At 35.1% G+C, this 19,353-nt stretch overlaps 2 non-coding genes across 2 annotated transcripts; both read left to right on the plus strand.

Annotated features, from left to right (window-relative positions):
* Positions 1-440: 440 nt before the first annotated feature.
* On the plus strand, positions 441-546 carry LOC139895366 (small nucleolar RNA R71). Its single transcript, XR_011775821.1, has one exon. It is a non-coding gene; the product is annotated as a small nucleolar RNA R71 (small nucleolar RNA).
* Positions 547-13,089: 12,543 nt separating this feature from the next.
* Positions 13,090-13,195, plus strand: LOC139895367 (small nucleolar RNA R71). The gene has a single exon (XR_011775822.1). It is a non-coding gene; the product is annotated as a small nucleolar RNA R71 (small nucleolar RNA).
* Positions 13,196-19,353: the final 6,158 nt, after the last annotated feature.

A 19,353-nucleotide genomic window follows, 5' to 3' on the forward strand; every position in this document is an offset into this window, starting at 1 on the left:
TGGGTGGTTGGAGAATTTTCCTCAGCTGGTGGACCAGTGAGTGGAAGTGGTTGATCGTAGGTCAATTGAGATTGTTAGGGTGGATAAGGTGGGTAATGATAGCGAAAAGGTTGGTTGTTTCTTTGGAAGTGGTTAACCCTAGATTGTTAACTTGCTGCGGCTGCGTCTTAAATTCTCCGAGTTGTTTTACAAGAGATTTCATCTTGTCTGTAAGAGATTTGATGGCCTCCGTTTGATTATTAAGTGCGTAGAGTGGTGCAGATGATGAAGTTGTTTCACCACTGTTCCAGTCATGATGATGCATTGTCATGTTCTCGAGCAACTCCCATTCTTCGTCTGCGGTTTGGTTCATCAGATTTCCTTAAGCGGCGGCATCCATCGTCGTCCTATGATTTACCGTAAGACCATTGTAGAAGGTACAGATTTGGGATGACCGTTCTAACTAGTGATTAGGGCATTTCTTCAGCAGGATTTTGAATCGCTCTCATGCAGTGTAAAGAGATTCATCATAACTTTGTTTAAAGTAAATGATGTCATTCTTGAGTTTGGTTTATTTAGAAGGAGGGAAATATTTGGTTAGGAATTTAGTAGCCATCTTCGTCCATGACGTGATGGAATCTTTTTCCAATCCTTCAAACCATGTTTGTGCATGATGAGTGAGAGAATAGGGGAACAAGTATAGCCGGACTATATCTTATCCTATCACTGGCTGTTTGTAGGAGTTTGAAAGAGATATGAATTTATCAAGGTGAGAATTTGGATCGTCATTCGGTAGTCCATGGAATTGACAGCCATTTTGGATGAGCTGTGTAATGTGATGTTTTAACTCGAACGAGTGTCCTTGAATCTCTGGGAATCTGATCGGTCCTCCTCGACCTTCAATCGAGGGTTTTGTGTTTTCTACTAAAGTAACGCGTAAAGCCATTTGATTTCTGATTCGTGCTTTCTTGCGTGCTTTAGAGATTATTGCGTCTGGATCAGGTAGGAATAAAAATGGCCCTGGTCTAGATCGGGTTTGGGTCATACACTCGGTATGCCTTTTTGTTTTTAAATTTAAAGCAGATAAGCTAGGTTCCTAATTTAACCTAAAGTAATCTTAATCTAAAGTAATCTAGGGTAATCTAAGGTAATCTTAATCTAAGGTATTCTAAAGTAATCTTAATCTAAGGTATTCTAATTATCCTAAATAGAGATATGTTTTTAGTTCTTGCTACTGATTCTCTGGTATTTTGATAGCAGAGCTTTGCACGAACTATTCAACAAACCAAGTGGCCAGACCGACTACGGAGAGGCAGGATCCTTTTGGTTCCAATATAATTGGAGATTGTTCAAAAAATCCAACAACCAAGTCCGTGTATAATTGTCTTTCTTAGACACCACTAAATGCTTATGAATGAGTTTGATAGAAGCAGTATTCTCTGATAAGCGGAGCCAAAAACTTATTACCACCTTGATATGGCAGAAACGAACGGTTTTTTTATGCGGTGTCGTTAGGCCGCAAGGTGTCCGAATCAACTACCAAGAGAGGGAGCAATAGTTTTAAATTTATATTTAGCGGGGCCTAAATCTTACTACTCCTTATTATGAGTAAGGGAAGTATGACCTTGAGTCGTATTTTTGAGATATCAGTAGAGTCGAACCTATATCTAAAGCTTTAAGATAATTCTAAGGTGCAGGAGTAGTGGTTTATTACCTAATTTTGGGTTTTCTAGTTTATAAGATAAAGTAAAGTAAATACGATAAAATTTGTAATTCAGATAAGGCCAAAACAAGTGCATGCTATGATTTCATCAGTTACTTTACCGTGATTGTGGAATGCTGGCTCATGGATAGGCAGTGACCTTGTATTCATTACACTAGTCCTAAACACCCCTATCATAATACATGTCACTTGGTAATACGATAGGCTTGAAGATTCTGAATAGACAGCAACGTCCCTTACCCCCGACGCCCGTGCAGTCTGACTACAGGTATACACGTTCAGACGGCTCATCCAATTGAGCGACTCGGTTGGGTGACGTATTAACCTTCCACAATGGTCTAAACTTTCTTAAGCATAATAGGATACATGGTTTTCCATATCCGAGAGGCGTGATGTGCCTCAATGCTTTCGTTAATGATTGGTTTTAAAAGATAGTTAGGCCCTTAAAAAGAGTTCAACCATAAAGAACACCATGGCCAAGTCAAGTTGACTTCTATGAACACGTTCGGTTATCCTAACGGTCCAATCCTTTATGTGTTCGAACAAACAGTTCCTTAATTAACCAAGAATCCCTCAAGAGGGGTGCAATTCTTGAGACCGCGTTATGGTGGAGTGTACTAGTCAGCGCTAACCGTTTTCCATTGCCTTACATAGCAGAGATACATCTTATAATAACCGTTGTGCTTCAGCGTGCACGTACGAAGTTTATATATTTGGTAACTACACTAGCATGGTCTAGGACCGACAATGTACGAGGGGTCTAGTTAGATGTTTCACTACGAAAGAGTCCTCAGTCATAATCCAAGGCTCGGTGGACTTACTACAACCGGTGTGCCTCAGTCAAACTCACGTTGTATCCGATAGACTTCTCTTACCAAGGGGTGACAAAGATAGTGTACTCCGAATCGGGGTTCGCGACTTCCCAATAACAGAGCCAATAACTACGTTCTATTAGTTGGAAAAGCGATTGAGTTCAAAGCATAATCGGAAAGCATTTTGACAACATGCACAAACCATAATATAATTTCGGCATTATAACTGACTACGTCATAACATACACTAAAGATAACTATTCGCTAATCATGCCAATAGTATCACAAAGCATAATAATGGAAGACATTATATAAAGACAAAGGATAGAAGTACCAGTAGATTAAATGAGTTCTGAATATAAAAGTGACAACTTCAAACTCCAGACCGCTCCTAATACAATCTTCGGCGTTCTTCTCCTGGTACTAGGTTTCCCACACGGAGTCGAAGACCTTGAGAGTATGACTAATATTGTACAATAGAGAGAAAGAAGTGAATTGAAGTGTGTGTTGGAATGAATGACAAAGACCCTTTAAATAAGCTATAAATTTGCCTGCAAACGGCTGGCAGGCCGTTTGGCAGGCCGTTTGTAGGGGCCGTTTGCCAGGTTAGCCCGTTTAACATGCACATTTGATCTGGGTGTGTGGCAGGCCATTTGCAATCCAGGCAAGCCATTTGGCAACCCGTTTGGCAAGCCGTTTGGCTTGCTGATTTGCTGGATTGTAACTTGATCTCTTGTCTTTCACCGTTTTCACTCTAGAATCTTCGTTTTAGCTCCGATTTACTTGATTCTTCTTGAACCATCTTCGTAATCACTTGTTCTTCAATTTTAACCGATGAAGCGGGTATTTTGGCTATAAAGTTTGGAACTTTATTATTTTTGGGTCTTAATATCGGGGTGAAAACGTGACTTTTTAGCCGATATCAATGGCCTGAAACATGCACCAAGAGCATGGTATGAGACACTTCATGTGTATCTCACAGGTTTAGGTTTTAAAGTTGGAACAATTGATACCACTCTATTATCAAAGGAGATAAATGGTTATCTCTTGTTGGTAAAGATATATGTGGATGATATTATTTATGGTTTCAAAAATGAAAAACATTGTCAAAGGTTTTCAAAACTTATGACAAAGATATATGAAATGAGTTTACAAAGAGATTTGGAATACTTTTTAGGATTGCAAATTAAATAACTTGATGATGGGATTTATATAAGTCAAGATAAATATATCAATGATATGTTAAAGAAATTTGGTCTGACCTGTTTAATAAATATAGGGACTCCAATGGCAGCATCCATCAAAATAGATACTAATCCCAATAGTGAACCAGTTAATATCACTGAGTATAGAGGTATGATTGGGTCCCTACTTTATCTCACAGCCAGCAGACCAGATATTATGTTTGTCACATATCTATGTGCCAGATATCAAGCTGATCCTAAAGAGCCACATTTACTTGTAGTAAAGAGGGTATTTAGATATCTGAAAGGTACTGCTAAACGTGGTCTTTGGTATCCCAAAGACCAGGATTTTGAATTAATTGGGTATTCAGATGTTGATTTTGCAGGATGTAAAATAGACAGGAAAAGTACTACTGGTGGTTGCCAGTTACTAGGTGGTAGGCTAGTCAGCTCTACCAGCAAAAAGCAAAATAATGTGTCCACATCAACTGCTGTAGCAGAATATGTTTCTGCTGGTAGTTGTACTGCTCAAGTACTATAGATGCAAAGCCAGCTGAAGGACTATGGTGTTCATGTTACAAAAACTTCAATCTGCTGTGACAACACCAGTGCAATTGCCATTACCAAAAATCATGTGATGCACTCAAGGATAAAGCACATTGATGTTCAATATCACTTCATAAGGGATCATGTTCAAAAAGGAGATGTGGAGCTTCAATTCATTTCAACAGACCCGCAGTTAGCAGATCTTTTCACAAAGCCATTAGATGAGAAATGTTTTAACTATCTCATCTCTGAGCTGGGTATGCTTGAACTTTAAAATAAAAGACAACTTTGTTGGTTTGCTAGTTCAACAACATACAGGGTAAACCAGTAATGCACACTCTTTTGCTTACTACCTATATGCAAAACATTCAGTACAACAAGGTATTTTATAAAATGGTCATCTTCTGTGTAAAATAAAGTAAAAAATAGCTCACAACATTAATTTGATACCTTAATTGAACCTCATTTACCTCCAATGATTTAAATTAAATACACGACATATTAAATGTAACATGAGAATTTTTGTTGTTAATACGAAATTTATTTTGTGGTCTTTAACTTCATTTTTGAATTAAACCCTACTGTATTTAATGCTTAATGGGAGTGATGAGTGTCCAAGCCAATTAAACGTCATGTCAACCGTCGGATGTCCCTCGAAAACATGCCAGCCTGTCAAATCTGCCCACGCACCTGCAGATGACAGTTGCCATTTTCTCTCTCCTTCACTTTTTCCACCAATCCAAAAGATTAAATAGAGTGATCCATTTTCCATAATAACCTTCCGTTTTAACTTTCAAAATTCCATTTTTCTCTCAAAATTCCCAAATCTTCAAATCTTCAATCTTCCATCTTTAGTCTTCAATAATGGCAGAACAACAATAACCACCAATTGTGAACCAACTAGAGGAACAACCACAGTAGCAACCTGAACAACCACAGCAGCAACCTGAACAACCTCAGCAGCAACAACCTGAACAACAACCACAACCCCAACCCGAAGAACACAATGAACCTGAATCATTGTTTGCCCTGCATCCGAGTTTCATAAACTGGCTATACTATAATCCTCGGGAGATCTCTCTGAGTCTACTATAATCGACTCCTTCCAATAAGACAACTGGCTACACTAAAGTCGAGCGAAGTCTCGTATTTTACGATAATGAGTGAGTCGACATACTTGTCATCAGAATCAATCACAATGATTGGTGTGAAAGAGGTCATATAAGAGTTATCAGTTTCTTAATGTCTGTATAAATATCTTAATATCAGATAATGTGATCCAATAGTTCGAGTAAGAACATAAACTAATCTTGCCATAGTCTAGACTCATTAATGTATCCTAATAAATATGTCAGACTCACTAATGTGTGCAGCGGTGTATACGAAATACTTATATTTTTATTATAAAATACTATTAAATATGATACAGTTATTTATTTATTTATAGAATGGATATACTTAAACCTTGCTACAACACTTATAGGCAGTGTACCTAATCGTAGAGTATTGTAGTTTTTAGTAAGTCCGGTTTGTTCCACAGGGAGCTAGCGATTACGTATTATATTTTTAACAACTATATTTATATAAAATATATATAATTATATATAGTAATAATAATATATAAAAGAGGGTTTTTATCGTTTAATGACCGGTTTGTCAATTTTAAAAAAAGCGTAAAGATAAATGACGATAATATAAATGACAGAATTTAAATTGCGATAAAGTAAATTGCACTAATTAAAATGACAGTAAATAAAGGTACAATAAAATATGAAATAAAAGTATTATGCTTATTTAAACTTTCGTAATCATGATGTTTGACATTTTGATATATATATTAAGTTTACAGAGGAGAAAGAAAAATATGGTGTATCATTCGAGCAGAATTCGCTGGCTTTTATAGATGTGACCTGATCCTGAGGGCCATGCGATCGCATGGCTTCTCAGTGTTATTCCCATGCGATCGCATGGCCAACCTGGCATGCTCCCATCAGTTTGTTTTCTAGTTTGCCTACGTTTTATTTAATAATATAATATAATATATATAATTTTATATAATTATATATATATATATATATATATATATATATATATATATATATATATATATATATATATATATATATATATATATATATATATATATATATATATTATATTCATGTGCATAGTAGACTTGTAATTTTAGCTCTGTTTCCTCGCGCGTTGATGCTCGGTTTATGTCTCGGTTTCAGATTTTCAAACGTCCTTTCGTACTCGTAGATATCTTGTACTTTGCGTTCCACGGCTTGTACTCTTGTAATTTTTAGACGTTTCTCATCAATAAATTGAACTACTTGAATTATATCTTGTACATTTGAGCTTTTTGGTCATTTGCGTCTTCAAATATTCATTTTCGTCTTTCGTCTTCGCACTTATTTATTTAAACGATTATTACATAAAAATAGAACAATTGCAACTGAAAACTTTACATATTGGAAGGATATTGCGTCTAAATATATGTTCATTTAGAGCACTATCAAATATCCCCACACTTAAGCGTTGCTTGTCCTCAAGCAATATATAACTTGAAATTAAATCACACTTCACTCGAATCACCTTTTTTATTCTCACACTTTATACATCAGTGATTTTGATACAGCGGTATAAACAATGATAGTAACGATGTGGTTTACAGTCCCACATGACTATGAAAATTTAGATCCTTTAAGGAAATTGGATCTTTTATGAAAACGTTTGATCTTTTGAAAATTCATTCTAGCTTTTACCCTAGATAAGTTTTCTGGAATAACCCTTCACCGGTGTTTGCAAAATATTTTTGTGAGTTTTGTGGGTTTCAGATTTTAAAATTTTAGTTCAAAACTTGCGGTTTTGTGTCACCCACTTGCTAATCCTTGTATTAGGAAAGCACACGTCCATTATGCTTGCTCTGTATATTACCTTTCGGTAAACTACCGTCCGGTTGTAAAGGAAAGCGTTGAACAAGCAACCGTTAAGGCAATGTCTAATGACTTGCAGATGTTCATGGTCTAAAACGTGTCAGATGCAATTACTATCCTTTGTAGGAGCAATAGTAAAGATCACCCGATAATTTTTCGGTCTGGCACACGGTCCTGTCTTCGACCATGCTATGTAACCACCGTTCTTACGGTTGACACCCGATTTGGTTCAGGTGACCTAATGAATTCCGGTGAATTCTTAGGATTTTACGTTCAATGGTAATGAATATATTAAAAATAGGTTTTCAGAAAACAAATCGGTTTTAATTTGATCAAAATATTTTCTCGTTCAAGCTCGAGTTTAGATATCATCGAATTTCATGAGTTTTTAATTCTCAATCTTTAAAGTCAATCTCAAGGATTGAGTAATATCAGGCTTAAAAGCTGATTTTAATCTTTAAGGAGATTATCCTTTCTTGGGCCTGATTCATTAGTCTTATCAAGCTAATTTGCACGGCACCCTCCCCATTTTACGAGACAGATCCTCTCATGGTTAGGATAAGTCTGACCACATGGCGACCCTGTTTGATGTTGAGGTCCGTTAATTTCTTGCTGATTTTAGAGATGACTTTTCTAGATTTTTCGTTAACCTACAGCTGGTCTGGACGACAACTTCCTGACCTAAATCTAGAAGCGCGTGTTTTTTTTTTCGGAAGACTTTACTTCCTTCATTCCTTTTTTCCGGAAGACTTTACTTCCTTTTAAATCAAGTGGCATATTTCTTTCAAATATATTATAAGAAATCGGGTAAAACTGATTAAAATCGTCCAAAACAAAAGTACTTTCAATTATTTGTACAAAAATATGTGATATGTAATTTGAATAACTTGGTAAATTTTTCCCACACTTGACTTTTATATTTCTTTCTTTGCCTTTTTATTCTCTTCTATTCCATAATGAATTCAAGCGTTTTGGGTTGTTTCTCAATTTATGTCCTTTCCGAGGTAACAATAATTTCGGTGTTAATACCTAGTTTTATCGTTCATAAATATGTATCAACATGATTTTGAATTCATTTATTTGAAAAAAATTTAAAAATTTTACTAGAAGTGGGTAGTCAGTATATAAGACTAGGGTTGTTTTTTATTATCAGAGAGCACTAGATTCTAATACAACTACTGCTTTACTAGTAAAATTTAACGGTGGCTATTAAACCAAGTGTATAAGTCAAATGTTTAAAACCCGAAAGAATTTAATCCTTTTCCACACTTAAGATCTTGCAATGCCCTCATTTGCAAGAAATCAGACTATAATTATAAATTCATGAGGGTGACTAGTGTATAAAAGTGATTAAAAATACCCAGTTTGTAATTACTAAGCTCGTCGAATGATAGATGGCGTGCCTCATCGTTCATTCCTTTGTTGTAATTTCACATATGTTTTGCGTCTTATCGTCAAAATTAGTAGCTTTTGCTGAACTTAATGCCAGTCTTTGAAACTGAGCTGTTTTACCATGTTTTGTACATAAGATAGACTACAAACATATATATATATATATATATATATATATATATATATATATATATATATATATATATATATATATATATATATATATATATATATATATAACCTTTATTTATTAAAACAATTTAAATGAATACTTTTTTAAACTTTTGTTTCCTTTTACTTTAGGTAGAGGTAGTTTCGGTATGTTTACCTAGTCCATCCCTCGACAAAATTTAAAAATTGTCATTTTAAATCGATTGTTTTAAAAACAAAGATTTTCGGGTTTTTTAATTTTTTTGGCATACTTTAGATCAATAATATTAAAAATAATGATAACAAAATTTTTCTCCCCGTCTTTGGGTAAAGCAATTTCGATTCTATGACCTAGTCTTTAACTCACGACGAATTTTAGAAATCATTATTTTTAAATTAGTGAAATAAAGCAAATTTTTGTTTTTAAATTCACACAAAACTTAAATTTAATAATGCATATTAATTTCATATAAACAATGGGTTAACAACATTTAACAAGATCGTTAACCTAAAGGTTTCAAAACAACACTTACATGTAACGACTAACGATGACTTAACGACTCAGTTAAAATGTATATACATGTAGTGTTTTAATATGTATTCATACACTTTTGAAAGACTTCAAGACACTTATCAAAATACTTCTACTTAACAAAAATGCTTACAATTACATCCTCGTTCAGTTTTATCAACAATTCTACTCGTATGCACCCATATTCGTACTCGTACAATACACAGCTTTTAGATGTATGTACTATTGGTATATACACTCCAATGATCAGCTCTTAGCAGCCCATGTGAGTCACCTAACACATGTGGGAACCATCATTTGGCAACTAGCATGAAATATCTCATAAAATTACAAAAATATGAGTAATCATTCATGACTTATTTACATGAAAACAAAATTACATATCCTTTATATCTAATCCATACACCAACGACCAAAAACACCTACAAACACTTTCATTCTTCAATTTTCTTCATCTAATTGATCTCTCTCAAGTTCTATCTTCAAGTTCTAAGTGTTCTTCATAAATTCTACAAGTTCTAGTTTCATAAAATCAAGAATACTTCCAAGTTTGCTAGCTTACTTCCAATCTTGTAGAGTGATCATCCAACCTCAAGAAATCTTTCTTATTTACAGTAAGATATCTTTCTAATACAAGGTAATACTCATATTCAAACTTTGATTCAATTTCTATAACTATAACAATCTAATTTCGAGTGGAAATCTTACTTGAACTTGTTTTCATGTCATGATTCTGCTTCAAGAACTTTCAAGCCATCCAAGGATCCTTTGAAGCTAGATCCATTTTTCTCATTTCCAGTAACTTTATCCAGAAAACTTTAGGTAGTAATGATGTTCATAACATCATTTGATTCATACATATAAAGCTATCTTATTCGAAGGTTTAAACTTATAATCACTAGAACATAGTTTAGTTAATTCTAAACTTGTTCGCAAACAAAAGTTAATCCTTCTAACTTGACTTTTAAAATCAACTAAACACATGTTCTATATCTATATGATATGCTAACTTAATGATTTAAAACCTGAAAACACGAAGAACACTGTAAAACCGGACATACGCCGTCGTAGTAACACCGCGGGCTGTTTTGGGTTAGTTAATTAAAAACTATGATAAACTTTGATTTAAAATTTATTCTTCTGGGAAAATTATTTTTCTTATGAACATGAAACTATATCCAAAAATCATGATTAAACTCAAAGTGGAAGTATGTTTTCTAAAATGGTCATCTAGACGTCGTTCTTTCAACTGAAATGACTACCTTTACAAAAACGACTTGTAACTTATATTTATGACTATAAATCTATACTTTTTCTGTTTAGATTCATAAAATAGAGTTCAATATGAAACCATAGCAATTTGATTCACTCAAAACGGATTTAAAATGAAGAAGTTATGGGTAAAACAAAATTGGAAATTTTTCTTGTTGTAGCAAAGTGAAAATTGGTAACAAATCTATATTAATCATATCCTAACTAACTTATATTGTATTATACATGTATTCTAATATATTATGTAATCTTGGGATACCATAGACACGTATGCAAATGTTTTGACATATCATATCGACCCATGTGTATATATTATTTGGAACAACCATAGACACTCTATATGCAGTAATGTGGGAGTTAGCTATACAGGGTTGAGGTTGATTCCAAATATATATATACTTTGAGTTGTGAGCCTGAGACGTGTATACACTGGGTCGTGGATTGATTCAAGATAATATATATCAATTTTTTTCTGTACATCTAACGTTGGACAACTAGTTGTAGGTTACTAACGAGGACAACTGACTTAATAAACTTAAAATATCAAAATGTATTAAAAGTGTTGTAAATATATTTTGAATATACTTTGATATATATGTACATATTTGTTATAGGTTCGTGAATCGACCAGTGGCCAAGTCTTACTTCCCGACGAAGTAAAAATCTGTGAAAGTGAGTTATAATCCCACTTTTAAAATCTAATATTTTTGGGATGAGGATACATGCAGGTTTTATAAATGATTTACAAAATAGACACAAGTACGTGAAACTACATTCTATGGTTGAATTATCAAAATCGAATATGCCCCTTTTTATTAAGTCTGGTAATCTAAGAATTAGGGAACAGACACCCTAATTGACGCGAATCCTAAAGATAGATCTATTGGGCCTAACAAACCCCATCCAAAGTACCGGATGCTTTAGTACTTCGAAATTAATATCATATCCGAAGGGTGTCTCGGAATGATGGGGATATTCTTATATATGCATCTTGTTAATGTCGGTTACCAGGTGTTCACCATATGAATGATTTTTATCTCTATGTATGGGATGTGTATTGAAATATGAAATCTTGTGGTCTATTGTTACGATTTGATATATATATATATATATATATATATATATATATATATATATATATATATATATATATATATATATATATATATATATATATATATATATATATATATATATATATATATATAGGTTAAACCTATAACTCACCAACATTTTTGTTGACGTTTAAAGCATGTTTATTCTCAGGTGAATACTAAGAGCTTCCGCTATTGCATACTAAAATAAGGACAAGATTTGGAGTCCATGTTTGTATGATATTGTGTAAAAACTGCATTTAAGAAACATATGTCGATGTAATATATTTCTATTGTAAACCATTATGTAATGTTCATGTGTAAACAGTATATTTTAGATTATCATTATTTGATAATCTACGTAATGCTTTTGATACCTTTATTGATAAAATAAAGGTTATGGTTGTTTTAAAAATGAATGCAGTCTTTGAAAAACGTCTCATATAGAGGTCAAAACCTCGCAACGAAATTAATTAATATGGAACGTTTATAATCAATATGAACGGGACATTTCATATAGCGTTCCAGGGTAGGGTACATGAACCGGAGTTGTAGTAGACAGCTTCTGAGTATATGTCGATTTGTTCTTAAGCCTAGCTGACCTTCTCCGTGGTTCTTCCTCTGGGATTACGGAATCCATTTGCTTAGCTTCCTCTATGTGGTGATTTTGGATAGTATTACTAGGTAACCTTCCTTGAGGTCGGGTTTCAAGGCGTTGTGATAACTGCTCGAGCTGCGTTTCTAGACTTTTGAGCAGATCCAATTAATTTCTCATTATTATCTCTGTCTGGTCTTGTTTAGCTGCAATTCTCTGATTTAGCTGTTGTTGTCCTTGGATGAACTGTGTCAACTGATCATCAGCTCCGAGAGTAGGGTTAGTTACTTTTGTAATCTGGGTGGTTGGAGAATTTTCCTCAGCTGGTGGACCAGTGAGTGGAAGTGGTTGATCGTAGGTCAATTGAGATTGTTAGGGTGGATAAGGTGGGTAATGATAGCGAAAAGGTTGGTTGTTTCTTTGGAAGTGGTTAACCCTAGGTTGTTGATTGAATCTGGGATTTGATTGACGAGCTGGGTATTGAACGTAACAGATTAAACCGTCAGGGTTTTCGTACTCAACTTGATATTCTTTAATGGGTTGCGGGTTGGTACAATTAACACAGGCCTGGACCTGGTTAACTTGCTGCGGCTGCGTCTTAAATTCTCCGAGTTGTTTTACAAGAGATTTCATCTTGTCTGTAAGAGATTTGATGGCCTCCGTTTGATTATTAAGTGCGTAGAGTGGTGCAGATGATGAAGTTGTTTCACCACTGTTCCAGTCATGATGATGCATTGTCATGTTCTCGAGCAACTCCCATTCTTCATCTGCGGTTTGGTTCATCAGATTTCCTTAAGCGGCGGCATCCATCGTCGTCCTATGATTTACCGTAAGACCATTGTAGAAGGTACAGATTTGGGATGACCGTTCTAACTAGTGATTAGGGCATTTCTTCAGCAGGATTTTGAATCGCTCTCATGCAGTGTAAAGAGATTCATCATAACTTTGTTTAAAGTAAATGATGTCATTCTTGAGTTTGGTTTATTTAGAAGGAAGGAAATATTTGGTTAGGAATTTAGTAGCCATCTTCGTCCATGACGTGATGGAATCTTTTTCCAATCCTTCAAACCATGTTTGTGCATGATGAGTGAGAGAATAGGGGAACAAGTATAGCCAGACTATATCTTATCCTATCACTGGCTGTTTGTAGGAGTTTGAAAGAGATATGAATTTATCAAGGTGAGAATTTGGATCGTCATTCGGTAGTCCATGGAATTGACAGCCATTTTGGATGAGCTGTGTAATGTGATGTTTTAACTCGAACGAGTGTCCTTGAATCTATGGGAATCTGATCGGTCCTCCTCGACCTTCAATCGAGGGTTTTGTGTTTTCTGCTAAAGTAACGCGTAAAGCCATTTGATTTCTGATTCGTGCTTTCTTGCGTGCTTTAGAGATTATTGCGTCTGGATCAGGTAGGAATAAAAATGGCCCTGGTCTAGATCGGGTTTGGGTCATACACTGGGTATGCCTTTTTGTTTTTAAATTTAAAGCAGATAAGCTAGGTTCCTAATTTAACCTAAAGTAATCTTAATCTAAAGTAATCTCGGGTAATCTAAGGTAATCTTAATCTAAGGTATTCTAAAGTAATCTTAATCTAAGGTATTCTAATTATCCTAAATAGAGATATGTTTTTAGTTCTTGCTACTGATTCTCTGGTATTTTGATAGCAGAGCTTTGCACGAACTATTCAACAAACCAAGTGGCCAGGCCAACTACGGAGAGGCAGGATCCTTTTGGTTCCAATATAATTGGAGATTGTTCGAAAAATCCAACAACCAAGTCCGTGTATAATTGTCTTTCTTAGACACCACTAAATGCTTATGAATAAGTTTGATAGAAGCAGTATTCTCTGATAAGCGGAGCCAAAAACTTATTACCACCTTGATATGGCCGAAACGAACGGTTTTTTTATGCGGTGTCGTTAGGCCGCAAGGTGTCCGAATCAACTACCAAGAGAGGGAGCAATTGTTTTAAATTTATATTTAGCGGGGCCTAAATCTTACTACTCCTTATTATGAGTAAGGGAAGTATGACCTTGAGTCGTATTTTTGAGATATCAGTAGAGTCGAACCTATATCTAAAGCTTTAAGATAATTCTAAGGTGCAGGAGTAGTAGTTTATTACCTAATTTTGGGTTTTCTAGTTTATAAGATAAAGTAAAGTAAATACGATAAAATTTGTAATTCAGATAAGGCCAAAACAAGTGCATGCTATGATTTCGTCAGTTACTTTGCCGTGATTGTGGAATGCTGGCTCATGGATAGGCAGTGACCTTGTATTCATTACACTAGTCCTAAACACCCCTATCATAATACATGTCACTTGGTAATACGATAGGCTTGAAGATTCTGAATAGACAGCAACGTCCCTTACCCCCGACGCCCGTGCAGTCTGACTACAGGCATACACGTTCAGACGGCTCATCCAATTGAGCGACTCGGTTGGGTGACGTATTAACCTTCCACAATGGTCTAAACTTTCTTAAGCATAATAGGATACATGCTTTTCCATATCTGAGAGGCGTGATGTGCCTCAATGCTTTCGTTAATGATTGGTTTTAAAAGAAAGTTAGGCCCTTAAAAAGAGTTCAACCATAAAGAACACCATGGCCAAGTCAAGTTGACTTCTATGAACACGTTCGGTTATCCTAACGGTCCAATCCTTTATGTGTTCGAACAAACAGTTCCTTAATTAACCAAGAATCCCTCAAGAGGGGTGCAATTCTTGAGACCGCGTTATGGTGGAGTGTACTAGTCAGCGCTAACCGTTTTCCATTGCCTTACATAGCAGAGATACATCTTATAATAACCGTTGTGCTTCAGCGTGCACGTACGAAGTTTATATATTTGGTAACTACACTAGCATGGTCTAGGACCGACAATGTACGAGGGGTCTAGTTAGATGTTTCACTACGAAAGAGTCCTCAGTCATAATCCAAGGCTCGGTGGACTTACTACAACCGATGTGCCTCAGTCAAACTCACGTTGTATCCGATAGACTTCTCTTACCAAGGGGTGACAAAGATAGTGTACTCCGAATCGGGGTTCGTGACTTCCCAATAACAGAGCCAATAACTACGTTCTATTAGTTGGAAAAGCAATTGAGTTCAAAGCATAATCGGAAAGCATTTTGACAACATGCACAAACCATAATATAATTTCGGCATTATAACTGACTACGTCATAACATACACTAAAGATAACTACTCGCTAATCATGCCAATAGTATCACAAAGCATAATAATGGAAGACATTATATAAAGACAAAGGATAGAAGTACCAGTAGATTAAATGAGTTCTGAATATAAAAGTGACAACTTCAAACTCCAGACCGCTCCTAATACAATCTTCGGCGTTCTTCTCCTGGTACTATGTTTCCCACACGGAGTCGAAGACCTTGAGAGTATGACTAATATTGTACAATAGAGAGAAAGAAGTGAATTGAAGTGTATGTTGGAATGAATGACAAAGACCCTTTAAATAAGCTATAAATTTGCCTGGAAACGGCTGGCAGGCCGTTTGTAGGGGCCGTTTGCCAGGTTAGCCCGTTTAACATGCACATTTGATCTGGGTGTGTGGCAGGCCGTTTGCAATCCAGGCAAGCCATTTGGCAACCCGTTTGGCAAGCCGTTTGGCTTGCTGATTTGCTGGATCGTAACTTGATCTCTTGTCTTTCACCGTTTTCACTCTAGAATCTTTGTTTTAGCTCCGATTTACTTGATTCTTCTTGCATCATCTTCGTAATCACTTGTTCTTCAATTTTAACCGATGAAGCGGGTATTTTGGCTATAAAGTTTGGAACTTTATTATTTTTGGGTCTTAATATCGGGGTGAAAACGTGACTTTTTAGCTGATATCAATGGCCTGAAACATGCACCAAGAGCATGGTATGAGACACTTCATGTGTATCTCACAGGTTTAGGTTTTAAAGTTGGAACAATTGATACCACTCTATTATCAAAGGAGATAAATGGTTATCTCTTATTGGTAAAGATATATGTGGATGATATTATTTATGGTTTCAAAAATGAAAAACATTGTTAAAGGTTTTCAAAACTTATGACAAAGATATATGAAATGAGTTTACAAAGAGATTTGGAATACTTTTTAGGATTGCAAATTAAATAACTTGATGATGGGATTTATATAAGTCAAGATAAATATATCAATGATATGTTAAAGAAATTTGGTCTGACCTGTTTAATAAATATAGGGACTCCAATGGCAGCATCCATCAAAATAGATACTAATCCCAATAGTGAACCAGTTAATATCACTGAGTATAGAGGTATGATTGGGTCCCTACTTTATCTCACAGCCAGCAGACCAGATATTATGTTTGTCACATATCTATGTGCCAGATATCAAGCTAATCCTAAAGAGCCACATTTGCTTGTAGTAAAGAGGGTATTTAGATATCTGAAAGGTACTGCTAAACGTGGTCTTTGGTATCCCAAAGACCAGGATTTTAAATTAATTGGGTATTCAGATGTTGATTTTGCAGGATGTAAAATAGACAGGAAAAGTACTACTGGTGGTTGCCAGTTACTAGGTGGTAGGCTAGTCAGCTCTACCAGCAAAAAGCAAAATAATGTGTCCACATCAACTGCTGTAGCAGAATATGTTTCTGCTGGTAGTTGTACTGCTCAAGTACTATAGATGCAAAGCCAGCTGAAGGACTATGGTGTTCATGTTACAAAAACTTCAATCTGCTGTGACAACACCAGTGCAATTGCCATTACCAAAAATCATGTGATGCACTCAAGGATAAAGCACATTGATGTTCAATATCACTTCATAAGGGATCATGTTCAAAAAGGATATGTGGAGCTTCAATTCATTTCAACAGACCCGCAGTTAGCAGATCTTTTCACAAAGCCATTAGATGAGAAATGTTTTAACTATCTCATCTCTGAGCTGGGTATGCTTGAACTTTAAAATAAAAGACAACTTTGTTGGTTTGCTAGTTCAACAACATACAGGGTAAACCAGTAATGCACACTCTTTTGCTTACTACCTATATGCAAAACATTCAGTACAACAAGGTATTTTATAAAATGGTCATCTTCTGTGTAAAATAAAGTAATAAATAGCTCACAACATTAATTTGATACCTTAATTGAACCTCATTTACCTCCAATGATTTAAATTAAATACACGACATATTAAATGTAACAAGAGAATTTTTGTTGTTAATACGAAATTTATTTTGTGGTCTTTAACTTCATTTTTGAATTAAACCCTACTGCATTTAATGCTTAATGGGAGTGATGAGTGTCCAAGCCAATTAAACGTCATGTCAACCGTCGGATGTCCCTCGAAAACATGCCAGCCTGTCAAATCTGCCCACGCACCTGCAGATGACAGTTGCCATTTTCTCTCTCCTGCACTTTTTCCACCAATCCAAAAGATTAAATAGAGTGATCCATTTTCCATAATAACCTTCCGTTTTAACTTTCAAAATTCCATTTTTCTCTCAAAATTCCCAAATCTTCAAATCTTCAATCTTCCATCTTTAGTCTTCAATAATGGCAGAACAACAATAACCACCAATTGTGAACCAACTAGAGGAACAACCACAGTAGCAACCTGAACAACCACAGCAGCAACCTGAACAACCTCAGCAGCAACAACCTGAACAACAACCACAACCCCAACCTGAAGAACACAATGAACCTGAATCATTGTTTGCCCTGCATCCGAGTTTCATAAACAGGCTATACTATAATCCTCGGGAGATCTCTCTGAGTCTACTATATGTGACGATCGCTCCAAATCCATATGGACGAACACGTCATTCATCGATTTCATTGCGAGGTATTTGACCTCTATATGATACGTTTTATAAACATTGCATTCTTTTGAAAAGGCAAACCAAATATGAATATTTAAATCAAAGGTTTTCGACATCTGATGATTTCTACATATAGACAATCACTGTAAATAATAGTTTACAACAGTACTTCCATTGACAATGCAGTCAAAATAAGATACATGGTGATGATTTGGTGAATGCAACATTTTCTTGAAAAATATGCCATGTAAGACTCCATGCACATAGCTTGTCTATCATATAAGCAAACAGCGGAAGACTTCTAGGAAACCTGAGAATAAACATGCTAACAAGTGTCAACACAAAGGTTGGTGAGTTCATAGCTTTAGTGTTTCGCATAATCTGTATATAAAAGTGGATCACAAGATTTCAGTTGTTTCATCCAGAAACGTTTATCAAAATATTCTACAAGATTGAGCACCCTGGTAACTAAACTTAACGTATATATAATTTATACCCTTTGTATAATCATCTTAATAATACACGCAAACCAACGTGTACGCTTCTCAAATAGCATACGTCCGTTAAAAGGCTAGTGCTCTAGCTCGGACGGGGATATCAAGCCCTATGGATCCATATACAACTACTCGCGCCCACCAGTTCTTATAACCGGTAGTTACTAGTTACCAAAGCTAAGGGATTTTCGGTTCAAACTCAGTGTAGAATTTAGTATGTACTTGTGTCTTATCGCGTTTAAAATAAATTGCATGTATTCTCAGCCCAAAAATATTTAAAGTATTTAAAAAGGGAGACTATAAACTCAAATTAGCAGCACACAAAGTTGTTCATCGTAATGTGACTGAAACTCGGATTATCAAATAATCGTAGATCTCAACCTAGAGAACATATGTTGGTCAATAAATGTCTATCAAGCTAGGTCTGGTCATAGTGTATTACAACCCTAATGCTCGAGATCGACATACAAAAGTTTATCAAAGGTCATTTCAAAAAGTCATTTTGACTTTAGTTCAACAAAATGAGACGTGCCTTATATAAGGATTCATTTACTCGGTTGGTAATATTCAAAAATTCAATTTATTAATCTTACAAACAAGTTGTTTAAATATTAATTGCAGATTCAAAAGCAATTTCAATTAACGTCAATTATAATTCAATTGACCATATCTTTTAACCCGTTCATCGAAACTATTCGATATCTAAATGAAAAGTTATTGATTTTTCGCCAGCTTTCCAAAAACATGTATATCATATACCTTTTACCAGTAATATTTGTATTTAATTCGTGATTCATTATAATTGTTTAACGAAAAAATTTAGCATACAAGTATGTATAAATATATAT

The sequence above is a fragment of the Rutidosis leptorrhynchoides genome, chromosome 2 (genome assembly GCF_046630445.1).
Source record: "Rutidosis leptorrhynchoides isolate AG116_Rl617_1_P2 chromosome 2, CSIRO_AGI_Rlap_v1, whole genome shotgun sequence".
NCBI lineage: Eukaryota > Viridiplantae > Streptophyta > Magnoliopsida > Asterales > Asteraceae > Rutidosis > Rutidosis leptorrhynchoides.